This window comes from Chelonia mydas, chromosome 6, assembly GCF_015237465.2.
Source record: "Chelonia mydas isolate rCheMyd1 chromosome 6, rCheMyd1.pri.v2, whole genome shotgun sequence".
Classification (NCBI taxonomy): Eukaryota; Metazoa; Chordata; order Testudines; family Cheloniidae; genus Chelonia; species Chelonia mydas.
The window spans coordinates 80,650,381-80,668,890 of record NC_051246.2 but is presented as its reverse complement, the minus strand read 5'-3'; the positions used below and the strand labels follow the sequence as shown (position 1 = coordinate 80,668,890).

The following is an 18,510-nucleotide window of genomic DNA, read 5'->3' as shown; positions in this document are numbered from 1 at the left end:
AGGACAATAGACACAATAGAAAACTGCATCCTTATGCAAGCTGCTATTCTATTTAGAATACCCCATGGAATGCTGTAATTGTCCCTCTTGTCCTCAGATTTTAGCAACTTTTGACAAATGGGCAAAGCACATTAATACTACACACAGAAGTATAGCCATAAGAGTCGTATGGGGTAAGCAAATGTGGTAAACATCCCCGTTGCCACAGTACTGAATGCCATTTCCCCAAGCACTTTCCTAAGGAGCTATCCAGCCCAGAGAAAGGCTTTTCCTATTCTTTCCATATGGTTCTGCATTCCACACTAGATCTGGATTGAGTCAACATGCCTGGCTTAAACACCCACCAGCTAGGAATGAAGAGGGGAAAGAAGTCAGGATGAAAGTTAACTCTCACTATCATATCTGGACAACAGAGGAAATTGAACTTCTAAGTCAATTAGAGGTTAAATATGCTGAAACTAGGAATATTAATAGATTTTTTGAGAATGAACTGAAGACAAAAACAAACAGATTGTAGACAAGAGCTGGGCATCGCAACATGGGGAGTAGATGGCCAGCCCTCTGTGGAGAAAGAGGTGGTTAGGGACTATTTAGAAAAGTTGGACGTGCACAAGTCCATGGGGCCGGACGAGTTGCATCCGAGAGTGCTAAAGGAATTGGCGGATGTGATTGCAGAGCCATTGGCCATTATCTTTGAAAACTCGTGGCGAACGGGGGAAGTCCCAGATGACTGGAAAAAGGCTAATGTAGTGCCAATCTTTAAAAAAGGGAAGAAGGAGGATCCTGGGAACTACAGGCCAGTCAGCCTCACCTCAGTCCCCGGAAAAATCATGGAGCAGGTCCTCAAGGAATCAATCCTGAAGCACTTACACGAGAGGAAAGTGATCAGGAACAGTCAGCATGGATTCACCAAGGGTAGGTCATGCCTGACTAATCTAATAGCCTTCTATGATGAGATTACTGATTCTGTGGATGAAGGAAAAGCAGTGGATGTATTGTTTCTTGACTTTAGCAAAGCTTTTGACACGGTCTCCCACAGTATTCTTGTCAGCAAGTTAAAGAAGTATGGGCTGGATGAATGCACTATAAGGTGGGTAGAAAGTTGGCTAGATTGTCGGGCTCAACAGGTAGTGATCAATGGCTCCATGTCTAGTTGGCAGCCGGTGTCAAGTGGAGTGCCCCAGGGGTCGGTCCTGGGGCCAGTTTTGTTCAATATCTTCATAAACGATCTGGAGGATGGTGTGGATTGCACTCTCAGCAAATTTGCAGATGATACTAAACTGGGAGGAGTGGTAGATACGCTGGAGGGGAGGGATAGGATACAGAGGGACCTAGACAAATTGGAGGATTGGGCCAAAAGAAACCTGATGCGGTTCAGTAAGGATAAGTGCAGGGTCCTGCACTTAGGACGGAAGAACCCAATGCACAGCTACAGACTAGGGACCGAATGGCTAGGCAGCAGTTCTGCGGAAAAGGACCTAGGGGTTACAGTGGACGAGAAGCTGGATATGAGTCAGCAGTGTGCCCTTGTTGCCAAGAAGGACAATGGCATTTTGGGATGTATAAGTAGGGGCATAGCGAGCAGATCGAGGGACGTGATCATTCCCCTCTATTCGACATTGGTGAGGCCTCATCTGGAGTACTGTGTCCAGTTTTGGGCCCCACACTACAAGAAGGATGTGGATAAATTGGAGAGAGTCCAGCGAAGGGCAACAAAAATGATTAGGGGTCTGGAACACATGACTTATGAGGAGAGGCTGAGGGAACTGGGATTGTTTAGTCTGCAGAAGAGAAGAATGAGGGGGGATTTGATAGCTGCTTTCAACTACCTGAGAGGTGGTTCCAGAGAGGATGGTTCTAGACTATTCTCAGTGGTAGAAGAGGGCAGGACAAGGAGTAATGGTCTCAAGTTGCAGTGGGGGAGGTTTAGGTTGGATATTAGGAAAAACTTTTTCACTAGGAGGGTGGTGAAACACTGGAATGCGTTACATAGGGAGGTGGTAGAATCTCCTTCCTTGGAAGTTTTTAAGGTCAGGCTTGACAAAGCCTTGGCTGGGATGATTTGATTGGGGATTGGTCCTGCTTTGAGCAGGGGGTTGGACTAGATGACCTCCTGAGGTCCCTTCCAACCCTGATATTCTATGATTCTATGATTCTAAGAGGAGAGATTTGGCTTTAAAAATGGGCTAAAAAAGAATTAATGAGTGGCTCAAGATTCAGACAATCAACCTGGTGGAATCATATTGGAAGTTCCAACACCATGTGAGAGGATTAAATTATTAAAGGAACATCTTAAGATCAATAGCCTCTCTAAGGAATTTAGGAATGTAGAATAGATTTTAAATATTTAGGAAGAGATAAAAGGTAGCTTGGGTAGAATGCAGACTACTCCAGTTGGTTGGGATATGATAGAGGAGTTGTGTAAATCCTTGGTGTAAGTAACTAGAACTGTTCACTCACCACCATTATTGACAATAATAGTGGAAATAAAAATACCCAGGAAGGAAAGAGGATATTACTTTGAGTAGAGAGATGCTACCAAAAAAGCCCATTTTAAATTTTATCAAACTTTATTTGAAAAGGATAGAAAGAGATTGTCATGTATTATTATGGGGGAGCCAGATAGGGCTAAATGTTGAATTTCCATTGATGAGATTGAGAATTATTATTTAGAGGTTTTGGATAAGGTTGGACATGGTAGTACTGTAGTATGGCCCTTGAACGGAGAGTGGACAGATAATAATCTTTTGATGAGGTTAAAACAACCAATGAAATTCGAGTGGCATTAGAAGCTGTTCATAAAACTAGTGCCCGTGGACCTGATCAAGATATAGTTAATGAACTTTGGGGTATTTTTAATTTAAATTCTAATGTAATTTCTAATATTTTTAATATTTGGTTTTTAAATTTACAATTTCCAGTATATCTGAAGGAGAACAGGACAATTTTAATCCTAAAAATTCAAGATCCTGAAGAGCTTGCCCATCTCTCCTTGTAGAAACCTATTGCCATCAGATCATCTTGGCTTAGAATATTTTAGTGACCTGATTAACATTAAAATATGCCATAGCCAAAAAGGATTTATTTCAGTTACTGGATGTGAGGAAAATATATCTATCTGAAATAATTTAATTAAGAGAGCTAAATGCTGGGGAGATGAAATTGCTATTGTCTTTGTAGATCTGGCCAAGGCTTTCGGCTCAGTAGGTCATGGGCATATTGTATATGGTCTCAAAAGATTTACTATTAGTGAAAGGTTTATTGAATTTATTAAAAGTCTGTATAATAATTGTTCTACAAAAAATGAAGTGGGTAAGGACTGCACTGAGTCTATTCCAATTCCTATTGGGGTGAAACATGGATATCCCCTCTCTCCAATACTGTTTAATATTGCTATGGATCAAAGATGGAGCCTAAGGGATGTGGGTTTGTGTTTAGGGGGGAAAAGATCACAATTTTGGTACATACTGACGATGTGGCCATTCTGAGTGGATCCTACAAGGGTGTAATGAAGAACCTGGAAATTTTAAATTAGTTTTGTACTACACTAGTCTTAAAGTTAAAATTAAGAAGACAAAGGATTCCATACGTTACCCAAACACAAACATTACATTGTTAACAAAAACTGGAGATTAGGCAGCAAATTAATAGACTATGTGAAACCTAGACATTCTGAAAAATATTTGGGTGCTAGTCAACCCATGGACTGGGATTGTAAATGCATCCTTAGCTATTAAATTGGTTGACTGGAGTAACAGTTTTTATAGAGATCCCTTTAGACCAGCCCCAATACGGACTATTTTAAATGTTCATATTTTACCCAGATTATTTTATAATTTATTATTGAATAAGCCTCCCTTTCACATTTTAAATAATTTAGATGTGTTTGTTAGGAAAACTAATAATATATTTCATCTCCACAAAGTACTGCTGGTGGGCTATTTTATTCAAGATTCAAAGATGGTTGCTTAGAGTAACTAATTTTTGGTACAAATTCTCTGTATGTTAATTCACAAATGGGGAAAGCATGTGGCTTCTAATAACAGTTGGGTAGGCTTATCTTTAGCATACACTTGAATCAATTTTAACTTTTAGTGGTACCACCCCAAAACAGGGAGTGAAGAAGAACTCAATAAATGAAGCAGGTTAAAGCAGGAGTAGAAGGAGTGTGTATTAATAATTTTAAAAACTATCTTATAAGTAATGCTTTTTTGAAGTTTACTTTTTTAGCCAAATCCTCTACTCTGATAACTGCATTGAAATTAAGAGCTAGTGTGTTTCCTACCAGGCAAGCACTGGCCAGAGTTTTAACCAAGGTTTAATGTGATGTGTAAATGGTTTGGTTTGGCCAAGGAGACACTCCCACATATTTCCAGGCAGCATTTTTAAACAAAGGATGCCTGGATTAGAAGATATAAGAGGATATTCCATGCCTTGATCAATGAAAGAAATTGGATTGGAAACCACTGGTAGAACCACATATTAGGATTGAGAAGATAATACTGGGCGTGTGGAGGCAGCCCAACAGAAGGTGGAGTACTACTCTGAGGTGGAGGAGGAAATCAAAAAGATCTCTGGATGTGTCATCTCCTTTTATGGCTTTGTACTTGGGGCTTGTTTTACCCTGATGATGATGTGGTGTTGCAATAGTAATCCTGCTCAGTACAAGAGGAACTGCAGGTTCAGACAGTTGGTGTGTATACTTAGCCAAGAAGCCAATGGGGAAAGCCACCATCTGTGGGATTATGAATGAATGCCTCTAAGTCAGCCTCTCCCCTCAACGTAATGATATGGCAGTGCCATGGGGCCTTGTTTGGCCCTAGGTAGCTGCCCCCACCCCCCGGGGGGGGTGGTAAGCCTCAGTGCGGAGGGCCATTTATGTCAGGACTGGAGTGCGGACAGAAGGGGGGCCCCTCTCATCTATAGCACACCGCATGTTCATGGGGAACCTCCTGCTAAGTCATTATAGATGATCTGATTCTGGGTCAGGGTTTCATGCATAACAGAACAGCTACCTTACTGCAATCTACTGAAAGTCAGCCTTTGACATAAGACTTTTCCCAACACTTCTGCTAAGAGGGGCCCTCCAGTAGGATAGGAAAAGTACCTTCCTCCTCTTCCTCAGGCTCTAGCCACCTCCATGTCTCACTTTTCTAGGGTCCTGGGCTGACCTGATGACTGACAGGGACTTGGGGCCCAGGACCAGTGGGAAGGGTGATTCTTGCAGGAGGAAGGTCCAATCACACCTTTTCTACCCCTCTCTGAGATCTGGGGTTGACCTGGTGGCTGACAGGGACTTGGGGCACAGGACTGGAGTGGAAGGAAGTGGGCAGGACAACCCTTGCAGGAGAAGGGTCCAGCCACTTCCTTTTCACCTTTCTTTGGGGTCAAGGGTTGACCTGATGGCCAACTGGGACTGGGGCCAAGGGCTGGAGGATATGAGCAGGGTGAATTTTGGCAGCTGCCTCTCCAATTAGTAGAGCCACAAGATCACCCCAATGTACCCATTGGGTTGACCTGACAGATGGAATGACCCCAGAAATGTACCCCAGGGTATCATGCTCCCCAGCAGAAGCCACAGAGGAAGGCTTACTAGTCAAGCTACAGCAGACAGTGGGGAAGCTTAATAGTCAGCACCCAAAGGAAGGGAAGAGGCTTAATAGCCTCCAGAGAGGGAGGCTGGGGCAGTCCCTGGACCCCAAGGTAGGCAGCCCTCCCCAAGCCAAGAATGGAGCATCCAGGTTGGCCAGGAAGAAGCAACAGGAGATGTGGGTCCCTGGACCCAATCCACATACTTGTTAGAGGCAGCCCTGCAAGCCAAGAATGGAACCCCCAGTTTAATCAGAAAGGAGCACTCTTCAACGGGGCCACAGGCATTCTAAATCAGCTTTCTTTTCTTTTCCTTTCCCCTTTTTGTCCCTCATTCTTATGGGGTCAAAGTATTCTTCCCCAGGACATGAACATGCAGACACAAGACTCTACCTACTGGTAGCCAACTGCATATTTATGACTTTGCTTTAACCCCATTTAGCTGCATTGATACATGTACATGTAACACTCTGAACTGAATTCTTATTTGAATCTTTTGGTCTTCTTTACATCAGAAGAGCTTGATGTCAATGGTTTGGAAATCAAAAAGAAATATTAATTATAATGATAAAGAAATTAAGATATTGCCAGATTTATTTAAGCAAGGAGAAAAAAAGTATATCTATATTGCAAGATTTTCATTTGCTAGGATTTGCTGTTTTATTTCTTTTTCCCTGCTAATCTTCGCCTTATAAAGGTTGGCAAAAATTGTTCCTTATAACTATGATGAAAATGGAATATGTGAATACTCAAATTAAGAACAAATTATGGGAAAATGAATGTTGATTGAAAGTTGAATGATTTGGGGAAGGATTTGTTACTTGATTTAATATCACCAGAAATTGAATGAAATTGTTTTTATTTGTTTGCTTTTTTAATTTAAAACTCTAATATCTAGACAGTAATATACACTGTTTCTATTTACTAACCAATATCTCAATATATACTTCATTTTGTAGAATGTCTTGTTGAATAATCTGGTCTAATTTAATTGGAATTTGATTGATATAAAAATCAATTTTCAGGCTATCTTCCGTATTAAAATTTTGTTATCTGGAAAGTAATGTGTTTGTGTTTACTTATTATCATATCAATAGGGGTTTAATTTTGTTGGCTTTTCTATTGAATAATCTGGGAAATATAAAAAGCAGTTTTTATTTAGCTCTTTATTGATTTTTTTTATATTAAAACTCTATGGTCTGAAGAGTAATATGTTTATATCCATTTACGATCTTATTAATGACACTCCATTTAAACCTTGCAGTTTTTGATATTGGACTGATTTTAACGATAGTCTGTTTTTTAAAAAATAGACTTTTGTTTTTATTATACCTTTAATTCTTATATGCCCAAATACAATTCTTTAGTATTATTAGCCTGTTCTGTAGCAATACCTGAGGACGTGGGAATAAGCTTGTATTCATATTTTTATTATATATTACTATCTTGACATAGGGACTGTGACTTTTTTAACCATATAAACGTAATAGATCTAAAACCTTTAAAATAAGATATTTTTGAACAAATGATCCAACCTGACCTCCATTCAAAAAATTACTCATATGAAGCTATCATTACCATGACTGTAATAAAATCTGTCACAAACAGATGGACCATTCTCATCTCTCCAGTGTGTGAGAATAACTCTCTTAGCAAGAGTAGGCCTGGGAATCCCAACCGCAATCCCTAGACATAGAGATCTGTTTTAGTTGCTCCCATTTCTTTATATTTTAACCCTCTGACTGCAAGGAAATCTGCAAGGAAATTTAAACGAGTGCACCTCTTGTGCTGTTGAACATACTGGGGTGAATGTGCTGATTTGTTACAAGTCAGACAGGGTGGGAAAGGTTCCATGGCAATTGAGGGTCAGATGGTCAAAAGTTGGTTAGTGCAGCAGGGTGTCTGGGAAACCTGAGATAAATGCAGTGTTTGAGGGCAGCTCTATGACATAATTACATACAAACGGGGACAGAGTGACGGTTTGCTTGTTGTCTATACTTGTGGCAGCTGGCTCGTGGGAGCTGTGTGGAAGCTATTGCTTTGGCATAGATCCCCCAGCCAGAGTTCTTCTACAGTATACTTAATTAGTTCTAGTGGAGACAGACTAGAAGGGGGCACCCCAAGTCCTAGGTCTGAAAGGCCTAATGTTTATGATGCCACTTATGGTCCAAACTAGGGACTGCTATATTATTGACTTCCAACTAGTGAGCCTAGGTATTTGCAACCTTTTCTGCCAGCCCTGGTAAACTACCCTTTCCTTTGAACTATGTGCCAGAATCCATACTGGGACCCACCAGGTTCCAAAGCTTACATAGCCTAGCTGTCAAATCACCTTTAACAGTTGTCTCTAAGTCATGAGGCTCTTGGCATGCTACCAAGTACAGTATCTCAAAAGGCTTTATGTACCACAGAAATTCATAGACCCCAGAGGGTGAAGATGATTCCACTATCATAAATTATACTAATGAATGGTCAGTCAAATACCATAGCAGTTGCCCTAGGGGACCATTAGATAAAGGGTTAATAATGGCTACATTTTACAAAGATGATGAAGGACATACGTGATAGACACTCTGTGTAAATTTACAGCTCTTATTAGATTTTTTTTGAATTATTGTATAGTTCATTAGAAATGCAACTAAACACTTCTTATAACTCATGCTTGAGAGACCCTTCAATCATCTATGTTTTACAACCACAATATTCTTATCCAAGCTCAGATGCTCTGGCATAAGAGGGGTGAAAGAAGCTCCAATCCATGCAGGGATCAGTTTCTGCTAGTGTTTGTAGTTTAGTTAAATGCTATTTGGTGTACCCATGGCTTGTACCAAAATACTAGGATTTGATTGCATGGTCTAAACATTTCACTCATTTATAATCATACACATGAAGTAAACATCCTATCTTTATTAAGTGCCAATTTCAAAATCAATTTTTCTTCCTTACCCTTTTTCTTAATTGTGGAAACTTAATATTAACTGAGTTGCAACCAAACATTCTTAGATGTAGTAGGAGAAGAAAAAAGAAAAAGAATAGGAGCTCCTTTAAGTGGCCTGGTCATATTCCAGTGCTTACTGTCAGCTTCAGGCTGGAGTCACAGCTCTTTCCTCAGGAACACATAGTTCCTGATTCATATGAGGTGGATGAGTTAAGACAAAGTCCAACTGGTCATCTAGGATACATTGTTAAACCTAAGAAGCATTACTAGTGGCACCTTAGAGACTAACCAATCTATTTGAGCATAAGCTTTCTTGAGCTACAGCTCACTTCATCGGATGCATCCGATGAAGTGAGCTGTAGCTCAAGAAAGCTTATGCTCAAATAGATTGGTTAGTCTCTAAGGTGCCACTAGAACTCCTTATCTTTTTGCGAATACAGATTAACACGGCTGCTACTCTGAAACCTAAGAAGCATTGTGTCCTGAGGTTCAATGGGGTTTAAACTCATTACACCCAGGGCTTGAAGATCAAATAAATGGACAGATGCAGAGCAAACAAAACAAAGCTGACAAATGTAAAATTGAAGCTATGCTACTCTCCACCCCTAAGTATCAATAGCAAATCTCAAACAGTCTAAGAACATTCTGGTAACCAAAACAAAATTTGCAGCCTTCCTTAACCATCTTTTTCCATCAGTTCCATTCTCAAAACATTCCCCAGGGGCTTGGAAAAGCAAGCCTTTTCCCTGTGAAGCAGAAATTTTGTATATGGGAAACTCTTATATCTGAGGAGGGAAGTCACACTGAGGGTAAATATACTGCGGACAGTCAAAAATTTAGCCATTTATATATTTTTACATTTTTACAGCTATTTTTAAATTTAATACACTAGCTTGAAATGTAATTACAGTACTGCTACTGAATTTAAATGTAACATAAAACTTTACTGCTACAGTAGCTAGTTGAACTATAGAAGAATCGGTGGATTATATACCTACCAAGAAGAATGTGTGTGTACTGATTATATTTATAAGCTCTGCCATGAGAACAAATTACAAAACAAAAAACATATTTTTTGTCTGGTGGTTTCCTTACTAGAAACTTCATGTTTGTATATTTCCCTTTGGGAAAAGCTATGAGGAAAGACAAGTGAGATATTCTATTTCATTCTAGTATGGTGGGGGTCACATTAATCTTTCTAAAGGCTCAACTATAAATTTGAGAAATACTGCACTTTAATCCCTCAACCTGCTAGAGAGTTCTTGGTTTACCTGCCTCACAGCCAGAGGCATTGTAGGAAGGAAGCGCCTTGTAACAGGGTGCTGGTTCAAAAGCACCTAATTAGCACTGCCCAGTCAGCTCCAATCAGGGGAAATAGATTGGGATTGATGGAAAAGGCCTGATGCTGGCCTGAGGATTGGCAACACCTGCTGGCCTGACAAGCCAAGGGCTATAAAGGCTGGGAGGGAGCCAGGGGGGCAGTCAGGGAGAAGTCAGTAGGCCTCCTAGCTGAAGGCTGACTCTGCCTGTAAAGGAGGTGACTAATCCTGTCAAGCTTGTATATAGATAGACACTGGTGATGGGATAACCTTAAGTAAAGACATGGGTGTTGCACAACCCTGAAGCCTTTCTGAGCCTTATTGGGAGCAGTAAGCAGGCCCCCCAAAAGAGAGGTGGGTTGTGAACCCTGTTACACACCTCAACTGAAATGTTTAATTATGGGGAACACAGGTATAGAGTCACAAAGAGGAGAAAAGTGTGCTCTACAGGGCTAGCATGCACAGAAAGAAGCTAAACTCAGCAGAAATGGATCCTTATGTGCAGAAGGGAGCAGAGCCATTTCCACAGCATATCCTTTCTTCCTCTGACTATATGGAAGCATCTCCATGGGTGCACTGTGTGGTCAGGAGTGTTAGTATCTATGCACCATGACATAATTCCCATACAAACCGGTGGGGATTTTTCTATATAAGATATTGCTGGCCCTAACAACGTTATCTTGTATGCTGTCCTCCACCTGCATGCAAATTGTGGTTTAGGGTGAAGCTATCAGATTGAAACGACATAGGAGCATTGCCTCTGAGGGAGCCATGCTGCTATAGGGAAAGGAATGCTGAGGGCATCAGGTCCTCTTTGAAGATGTTCAGAATCCTGTAGCAGCCCCAGATTTAGAGGGCTGACTATCTAAGCCTGCTTTGTTAGGCATAGTACCCCAAAATGGTATAATTTTCTCCTTCCACGGAGCATGTTTCTCCCTATGGAAAAGGACAATATAGCTCTGTTTTTTCTAGCTTAAATTTTACAATTAACAGTAATCCTGATTCATTATGCATTCAAAGAAACAAAACAACATAGTCATAGAAGAAAAGGAAAACAAAGAGCTCTGTTGGTTACATCATTTACTCTCATCTCTCAAAGTTCCACTTAGTCATTCAGCTAAAAGGAGTATTTAAACAAAGTCAGCAGACTCCAATCGTCCTTGAGTCACTCTGCTTGGAGAAGTGGGCAGAATAACATTGTTAACGTGTAGCCAATGAGTGCCTGGGACAGAACAGGAGGAAAAAAAAAAAAGTTGCTAATTAGTTGGAATTAAACTAACTTTGCAAATCTAAAATTTATTTTTCTACTTAATTTCAATATAATCCTTCTTAATTATGTTAAGACATTCCCCAAAACTGCAGGAAATTTACAGTTACTGTGTACTTTAAGGGACAAATTCTGCCCGTAGTTATACCTGTGAAACCTTTGGTTTAAATTTTCCACTTTAATAATTTAGGCTAGACCATCCTCTTGAGAGGAGACCAGGGGAGAGAGGAAATCTCCACAAATTATTTTCACAGAATAATCCCTAGATGATTCCATCACTATTTTGAACATAGACTGTCCCAAGATTTAACATGAGTCAAGCTGTCCTTTGTTCCCACACCAGTGGAATCACATTGCTGGGCATTAATGCTTCTATACACAAAGAACAAACTTTCTGGACCTCATTACTTTCAAATGAAGAAAAACAACAATGAACAAATATTACAAACCTGTGAGAGGGCACACAGTATGCTTCCCCTCATATAACAGCTGTCTTAAAGTGACTGACAGGCAGAGTGGTCTTCTTACTTTTAAAGCCACAGTCATTGAAATGGATGAGGGACTTCTCCCTGGGTTAGGATGCAGGTAAAAACTGTGTGAGGTCTTCAGGATATGGCCAAATGGTAAACATTTTGAAAAGAGAAAGTATTTTATGTGGATAAAATTGGGTTTTGCTTGAAGAGGATTTTGGAAACCAATTTTTCTTGTAAAAATTACATCATTCCTCTTAGTGAAATGTGAATAATTCCACTGCATTGCCAGCCAGTTCAAGCATTTTTGCATCCAACTACAACACACAGTAGATTAATTGCATCTCATTAGAATAAAATTATTGTATTTTTGAGAAAGATACCTTTTTGACAAAATTATTAGTTTTATACATGGATATTGCAAGGGTTTAATCAAGAGTAGTCTTACTGGTGTGACTAATAGAGTTTTAGTTTAAATATCTAGGAACCATTAATATTTCAAATCATTTATGTCCAAATCCATCTCCTTCCAAAATCCAGAGGAATTTTGCCATAGATTTCAATGGACTCAGACCTTGTTCCTAATAAAATAAACTCACTATAACTTTACCCTACTCCAGATTATCACCTGAATGCTGTGATACCTAACCTTTTTAGATATTTTATATAATTGTATGTGTACCAGGAGCTTAGAGACAAATAGTGTAGATGATCCAATCCCTGCACTCTACATTCTCTAGCCTTTTAGGGGTTCCCAATATGTATTTTAGGACATTATGCCAGAGCTCAGAGGAAAAGAATTTAAGATAATATCCAAAGGTACAAATCTTAGGGTATGTCTACGCTGCAATAAAAAACCCATGGCTGGTCCATGTTAGCTGACTCAGGCTCACGGGGCTGCAGGGCTACAAACTTGCAGTTTAGAAGTTTGGGCTTAGACTTGGGCCTTGGACTCAGACCTGAGGGTCCCAGAGCCTGGGCTCGAGCCCAAGCCCAAATGTCTTCACTGCCCAAATGTCTACAGTACAATTTTATAGCCCTGCACCCTTAGCCCCCTGAGTCTGAGTCAGCTGACACAGGCCAGACCACAAGTGTTTTATTGGATTATAGGCATACCCTTAGAGCAGAGGTCCCAAACTGTGGGGTGCACCCCTGTAGGGGGGCATGGAGGAACATCCAGTAGGGTGCGGTGGGGGTGGACCAGCCCCCCTGGGGAGGGTGAGGTGAGAGCACCACCCAGCCCCTCCCCGCCCCCAGCTGTGCTCCAGTCCTGCCTCAGGCGCATCCCCAGCCCTGCACCTGGCCCCATCCCCAGCCTCGGCACAGATGTGCCCCCAGTCTTAGCCCCAGACCAGCTGCAGCCCCAGCCTCGGCCTCCTTATTCTTCTGTGTGTGTGTGTGTGTGTGTGTGTCCCACCCACCCAGAACCATGGTTCCACTCCTGGCCCTGGCTCCAGGGGTGCGAGTGGGAGTACAACACTCAAATGTTTGGGGACCACTGCCTTAGAGAATAGTTACAAAAGGAAAGCAGAGAATTTCTAAATACACTTCTAGAGGACAGTCTAAAAATAGATACCAGTCTAGTTCCTCAAGGTTCCTTAGATATAACTGTCCAAATCGCCTCCTTCAATTCCTGTAGTTAACCTGCTGGCTCATTAGTGGGTACAGCCACACAGAATGAGATGTAGGGAAACTCTTGGGCTTCAGCACGTCCTCAGGAGAACAGGGAGCTAGTACAACAAAGAGCCAGTAGAGCAGGGGTCCCCAACGCGGTGCCTGCGGGCGCAGAGAACCGCCCATCGAAATGCCGCCAAGAAGCGTTGCCGTTTCTTGGTGGCATTTTGGTGGGGGACGGGGTGTCTGGCACCAGCCACAGTCTTCTGGGAATAGGAATATGCTATTCCCACAGAAAGGTTGGGGACCACTGCAGCAGAGGGTTTGATGTTGTTCAATGAACAGAAAAATGAAATGACATCCAGTGGGAGCAAAGGAGATCAGGTTCAGGGAGAGACCCTGGGAGGCTGTATGTATTACGGTGAGGAGCAGACTGGAGACGGCCACATGAGAGTATAACTCTCAAATGTCTCTCATTTCAAAGGACCTAGTCCTATATGTCACACAAATTTGGTGTCCTTTCCCTTTTATGTTTTATACATGATAGTTTATCAGGAACAAAGAGTCATGAAACTGAGGTAAACAAGTTATGTAAACTTAAGGAGGAACTCCAATAGCATTTTATGTTTTCTGGATGCATATATTAGCTGTGTCCCTCATTTTGAGTCTCATTTTGTAGTTCTGCATTTGGCCTTGGCTCATTGGGAGATATGCTTGGGAGATGGCTGTAGAGGAAATGCCAGGTATCACGTAGCTACCTGAGATTTAGTGTCTCCATTTTTGGGTGCTCAGATTGATAGACCTGCAAATGATCTCTGGAACTGCTGAGCAGGTCTCATTGGTTTCAGTTGGAGCTCAACACATACAGACATCAGGCCCCTAGGGTGTCTCAAAATTGACTCCCCAAAATTAGGATACCTCAAATTCAACTGTGATAGAAGATATGGACCTCTATCCCTAATTTGTCACAACAGGAAATGAGTGGCTTTCGTACTGAGGAAAATGACAATCTGCCTATCTGAAGGGCACACAAAGAAACTGGTCTCTGAAATACAATTTCTGGGATTGGTTGTTAAGCTTTTGAAAGCAGGCTATTTATTCTCATTAAGAGTCATTGTATACTCAGTGAACCATTCCAGTAAGCCCAAGCCCTTTTTGTATTTTAGGTAACTGGAGAAAGTACTTTGGAAAATGGGAGTGCCTGCCTGAGATCAAGGGAGCTGTGTCCGGACTTCTAAGCTGCTCTAGCTGAAGGGCTTTAATAAGCGAGATCTCTGGATACAAAAGGGATTTATATCTAGTCAGCAAAGAAAGCTAACAGGCAGTCCAAAAAAGTCAGAAGGGGACATAGCTTTCAAGAGATGTAAGCTATTCACTTTTCTTTTTTTCTCTGTAACTATGCTGAAAATACCTTATTTAGTTTAGCTTATAAGAAGTAAGATAAAAGAACAAGCTATTGTAAGTAAACCATTTCTTTTGAAGTTCCATTTTCTCTGTTTTTAATAAGTCTTACTTTTGTTAAGATTATTATTAAAGGGGTAATTTCACACAGGCATTTCCACAGAAAAGAGAACCCTGTAACATCTAAGGAGTGGAGCTGAAGTCCACAGAGTTTCTGGAATTTGCGTTCCCCTCTTAGTCTAAGTAGAAGGAGCTAGGTCAAGGTGTCCTATTTCTGTGAGTTCTGTTTTTGAGGTTTAGAGTGTGTCTACACTGCAATTAGACACCCACGACTGGTCTGTGCCAGCTGACTTGGGCTTGCGTGGCTTGGGCTAAGAGGCTGTTTAATTGCAGTGTAGATGGTGCAGATTGAACTCTGGGATCTTCCCACCTCACTTGTGGTAACTTAATAATAATAATAATTAATAACAATAATGGTAATGAGTATATTCATTTGGAAGCAGGCTCAGAAGCACTGGTATGCCACAAAAGAGACTAAAGATACACTGTACATTCACCAAATGTACAATTGTTGCAGAAGGGCTGGCTGAGTACTCCATTTCCAGCTGAGAGTTCATCACTGTCTGCGTGAAGCTTCAAAATTCAAGGAAACAACTTTTCAAATGCTGATTAAAAATGATTTTGCTCCTAAAAAGTAAACTTCCTTAACATATATACCTCAGAGAATAAACAGATGCTCTTAAGTGAAATCAAGCAATAGGTGTTTCCCTTCACCTGAAACATCAGATCACCTCTGGAGGAAAGACCTTGTATACTTGTATAGTCTAGTACTCTCATATAGTTTGGGAGGAGGCTGGATGCTAGACTAATTGGTCCTATGGCATAATATTTTGTTCTTTTACCTTTTTATGTTATTCTAATTTTAATAATAGAGTAAGAAAATGGTATTGTAATGTCCCCAAATGTCTCAAACAAGATACCAGACTGCTTAAGCATCAATCCTGAAATACTGCGTGTACTTAGGTAAGTAACAAGCCAAAGAAAATTGTAATTGAGGACCATCAGTTTAGCAGATTGTTTCTGACCATTCTGTGCTGATAGATACATCTAAGGTGCTGATTAGACATCATGAAAGACTGTCACTGTCCTTGAATCATTTTAATATAATTATGCTTCTTCAACTATCATTTTCACTGTATTCAGCCTAGTCAAAGACAATGTAAGTACATTTCTCCAAAATATGCAATTTCCATAGGTATTGGACATGCACTTAGACATCATTGTGATCAGACAATTTTTGCGTGGATTTAAAATTCTGAGCATGTTGTGGAGCTTTTCCTGGAATATTTAAAAATCCAGTCTGTTAATCTCAAATTGTTTGTTACTATATAGCTAGATATAGTATGTGTGCCCAGAGAGAGAGAATGAAACAGTTACATTAGCCTCTCTTGGCATTATTGTCTTTTTTTAAAACTGGTTGTTGTTTTTTTCAAAACACCCTCTCAAAAATTACTGATTTTCACTTATGTTTTCTTTACTGATCAATACAGGGTGTGTGTGTGTTGTACATTTTCAAAATAATTATAACTGGATACTTTAAAATGTTTTGAATAGCAGTGGGAAAAACAATTAAAAATAATACTAATCCACTACAAACAGGCAGGGGCAAAAACACATCTAGGGAACATTTGAGAGTGAAACAATATACTCCTCTTTGATTCTGTAATATAAACCACAATTTCTTTTTTTCCAGGGGCAGTGATCATGAGCCAGAGAAAGCAGAGACTTCCATTTCAGGGCATTCTTTATGTACTCATGACCTGATCATCTAAATAATGTTTCATATGACTGGTGCAATCACTGACTAGGTCAGACACAGAATCAGTGCTTGTCTGCTGTGTATAAGGCAAGCACAGACCCATGCTTTGACGAATGCATGAGGAAACAAAGGGCCTGATTCTGAAAACACAGCTAAGTAGTCCTCATGTGAGTACAACTCTGAAGTCAATTGGACTACTTACATGAGTGTGGGCTTGCAGTAGCCATCCTATACAGAACAGCAATAAATATGATTACCACTGAGAGGAAAAACTACAAAATTTATTCATATTAACTTTTACATCTATATTATACATAGATGAAAAAGCTGACAGGAGGGCTACCCTCAACGTTCAGGAGTGAATATGGCAAAAACATTATTCCAGCATAATTCCAGCATTCCATGTGCATACACATATGCCTGTAGAGACTGAGCCAAACCTCGCTGAAGACAAAGGAAAGATTTCCATTGACCTCACTGGGCTTTGAATCAGGCCCATAAACTTGAAATATTTTGGTTGTGTAGGTCATTTTTGTCCCACTCTTGTTGCATACCCTTTTCGTACTGTCTCTTTGCACCTGAAACAGATGGTCCATGCATTTAATGGATGGTCCATCCTCAAGCTGAGTAGGCATGCTGTCTTATAGAATATGCCTTATCCAGCTTAGCTTACAATTAACTGCTTTATACCATACTGAAAAGAAGCAAATCCTTAATAACTACCAGTTAGACTGAACTGATTTGCCTCAGTTTCTATGTATGCCTCAGAAGAAGTGTGTGTGTGTGTGTAAATACATAATACACAGACACACACAGACACACACACACACACACACACACACACACTCCTCAGTGAGGAGGATTGGGGACCATCATTCTTAACCCAGTATAAAAGTTAGGCCTATCATTAGAGTGCCCTGCTGGGCAATCAACAACTGGTCTATTTAAATGTTAGTCATATTCTGGGACATATTTTTTTATTTTGATTCCAGCCCCAATAATTAAAACAAAAATCAACCAACCAAACAAAAAATCTGTTTGTTTGTCCTCTTGGTCCAGTTTTTATTTTATTCCTCAGCATCTCAGTGCTCTCAGTTCTGCTCAAAAACTAAGCCAAATTTATATAATGACACCACTACAGCAGGTTGATTGCATTTTATATTTCATGCCTGGTATACAGACATTACGAATCAGGTACATAGGAATTGCTATGCTGTATCAGACCTGAGGTCTGTCCAGTTTAGTATTCTGTTTAGCATCAAGTGTTTCTGAGGAAGCTGCAAGAAACCCCATGGCAGGGAGATGTGGGATAATCTGTTCCCCTTTAAGGGTTTCAGTCTAATCCCTAATAGTTAGATATTTGGTTGAGCCCTGAACTTTGAGGTTTCATAACCCTTTGAAATATTTATTTGCAGTAACTATTATAACTGGATATTTTTATTATCAATATAAATGTTCAATTCCTCTTTGAATCTTTCTAAATTCTTACTCTCAAGGACATCCTGTGGCAATGAGTTCCACAGTCTAAATTCACACTGTGGAAAAAAAATTTCCTTTTATGAATTTTGAATTTGCCACTTTTCAGTTTCACTGAATGTTCCCTTCTGTTATGAGACAGGGAAAACAGAAGCTGCTGATCTACCTTTTCTATACCATTTATTAATTTGTTTACTTTTTTACAAACATGACAGAGATTATAATATATTCATTGGGGAGGAAGGATCATCTTGAGACTAATGCACTGGACTGGGAGGCTTTGTTCCTGAGTATCAAAGATTTGCTATGCTACCTTTTGTACGTTATCTAGAGTGGAATTTTTCATAAGGACCTATCTGAATTAGACGCACAAGTCCCATTGATTTTCAGTCCATTTAATGTCAGTGGAACTTGTGCTTTTATCTCAGGCATGTCTGAAAATTCCACTATCTGAAATTTTTCTAGGCTTCAGTCGACAGCTATAAAATGAGAATGATAATACTTCCCTACCTCACAGAAGTGTTGGAGGATAAATTCATTGAGAAGCTTCATAGAAAAGACTGTAAATAAATAAATAAAATAAAAGTTTTACTGTTGTTTAGATGGGGCACAGGAAG

General features: G+C 40.2%; 1 long non-coding RNA gene across 1 annotated transcript; it reads left to right on the top strand.

Annotated features, from left to right (window-relative positions):
* Positions 1 to 10,014: 10,014 nt before the first annotated feature.
* LOC122466455 lies at positions 10,015 to 16,563 on the top strand. The gene is made up of 4 exons (XR_006291942.1): positions 10,015 to 10,200; positions 14,364 to 14,560; positions 15,531 to 15,621; positions 16,352 to 16,563. It is a non-coding gene; the product is annotated as an uncharacterized LOC122466455 (long non-coding RNA).
* Positions 16,564 to 18,510: the final 1,947 nt, after the last annotated feature.